Genomic DNA, 2,377 nt, shown 5'->3' with positions numbered 1-2,377 from the left:
AACCTTCCGCAGGAAAAAAAATGTTGCATATCTTATTGAACGCCCCTCATAGCTTGACAGGATCCAAGCGTCAGAACAATATCTCTTACCCACCAACTGAGTAATCAGCCAAATGGTATAGAAAACTCAAGAAAAAAATTACATAGTATTTGCACAACAATGAAACTTCACTGGTAATGACCAACATTGCTCTTTCAAGTCTTGAAGTGACATACGAACATATAATTATACCTAGTGAGACAAACACGTTTTTTCTATACAGTAGTTCTCCCTATGTAAAATTTAACTGTTGATTTCTTATTGAAACGTGTCGCTACCTCAGCTTGCTTCTACCCATCATGCGAACAGTGGTCACACTCTCATAGATATATCTGAACTAAATCTACAAATGGCATAGAAAACTCAAGAAAAAAATTACATAGTATTTGCACAACAATGAAACTTCACTGGTAATGACCAAGTCCTGCAGAATGCGCAATGGACATGAATGGGTGCAAGTGATCAGACATAATGCTTACGTACATGTGATCTGTCAGAGTCGTATCTAGACGTATCAGGGGTCCCATATCATTTCAACTGCAGGCGCCCCACACTATTATAGAGCCTCCACCAGCTTGAAAAGTCCCTAGCTCATATGAAGGGTCAGTGGATTCATGATGTTGTCTCCAAACCCTTGCACGTCCATGCCACTCGATACAACGTGAAATGAGACTCGTCTAACCAGGAAACATGTTTCCAGTCATCAACAGTCCTATGTCGGTGTTGACGCGCCCAGGCGAGGAGTAAAGCTTTGTGTTGTGCAGTCAGCAAGGATACACGGCTCCGAAAGCTCGGATCGATGATGTCTCGTTGAATGGATTGCACGCTGACACTTGTTGATGGCCCAGCACTGAAATTTTCAGCAATTTGCGGAAGGGTTGCACTTCTGTCACGTTCAACGATCTTTCCAGTCGTTGGTCCCGTTGTTGTAGGAATTTTTTCCGGCCGTAGCGATGCTGGAGATTTGATGCTTTACCGAATTCCTGGTATTCGCAATACACTCGTGAAATGGTCGTACAAGAAAGTCCTCACTTCATCGCCATCTCGGAGATGCTGTGTCCCATCTCTCGTGCGTCGACCATAACACCACGTTCAAACTCGCTTGAGTACCTGCCATTGTAGCAGCAGTAACCGATATAAAAACTGCGCCAGACATTTGTTGTCTTAATAGACGTTGCAGACTGCAGAGCCGTGTTCTGCCTGTGTACATATCTCTGTATTTGAATACGCAGGCGTATACCAGTTTCTTTGACGCTTCAGTGTAGTATAAATATTAATAACAATGACAATATTGAAACTTCCTGGCAGATTAAAACTGTGTGCCCGACCGAGACTCGAACTCGGGACCTTTGCCTTTCGCGGGCAAGTGCTCTACCAACCGAGCTACCGAAGCACGACTCACGGCCCGTACTCACAGCTTTACTTCTGCCAGTACCTCGTCTCTGCCAGGAAGTTTCATATCAGCGCACACTCCGCTGCAGAGTGAAAATCTCATTCTGGAAACATCCCCCAGGCTGTGGCTAAGCCATGTCTCCGCAATATCCTTTCTTTCAGGAGTGCTAGTTCTGCAAGGTTCGCAGGAGAGCTTCTGTAAAGTTTGGAAGGTAGGAGACGAGGTACTGGCAGAAGTAAAGCTGTGAGTACCGGGCGTGAGTCGTGCTTCGGTAGCTCAGTTGGTAGAGCACTTGCCCGCGAAAGGCAAAGGTCCCGAGTTCGAGTCTCGGTCGGGCGCACAGTTTTAATCTGCCAGGAAGTTTCATATCAGCGCACATTCCGCTGCAGAGTGAAAATCTCATTCTGAATGACAATATTAACAATAATTGTAGAGGCAGATATTAAAATAATTTGTAGGTTTAGTAAATAGATGTTTCTGACATAGTGAAATCTGGGGAAGGGAAATTTAAGGAGCTTGCACCAGCTAAGAAAATCGGGAAATGTGGAAGATATGGTTGGAAAGAAGGGTGTACAAGGGTAACGACTGACTATACGAACAATGGTAACCGTTATTGTTGCTCTGGTAGATATAAATATATCATTATCTGTCTTGTAACACTGGAGATGTTATTCAGTTCTCTAACACAATGTGGGAGGTTATTCCAGAGTCGTGTTCCTGCTACTGAGAAGGACTTCGAGAAACTGGCTGATCGGTGGAGTGGGAGAGAAAGGATTTTGCACTGATTGGAATGGGTGTTTTTGCCATCTTTTTTAGACGAGAGCGTTAAGGTCGCTGAGAGGTATGTAGGATAGTCTACGTTGATAAGACAGTGGAGGAGATAGACAGTGGAGGAGATGGTGTGGAAATCTCTGCATTTGTCTGCTAGCTGTCAGGGTAGCTGCG

The 2,377-nt window shown here is 44.6% G+C and overlaps 1 non-coding gene across 1 annotated transcript; it reads left to right on the top strand.

Annotated features, from left to right (window-relative positions):
* Positions 1-1,697: 1,697 nt before the first annotated feature.
* Positions 1,698-1,772, top strand: Trnas-cga (transfer RNA serine (anticodon CGA)). The gene has a single exon. It is a non-coding gene; the product is annotated as a tRNA-Ser (tRNA).
* The last annotated feature ends 605 nt before the right edge of the window (positions 1,773-2,377 follow it).

This window comes from Schistocerca nitens, chromosome 8 (genome assembly GCF_023898315.1).
Source record: "Schistocerca nitens isolate TAMUIC-IGC-003100 chromosome 8, iqSchNite1.1, whole genome shotgun sequence".
NCBI lineage: Eukaryota > Metazoa > Arthropoda > Insecta > Orthoptera > Acrididae > Schistocerca > Schistocerca nitens.
The sequence above is the reverse complement of the archived record's forward strand: the minus strand, read 5'-3'. Positions and strand labels throughout refer to the sequence as shown.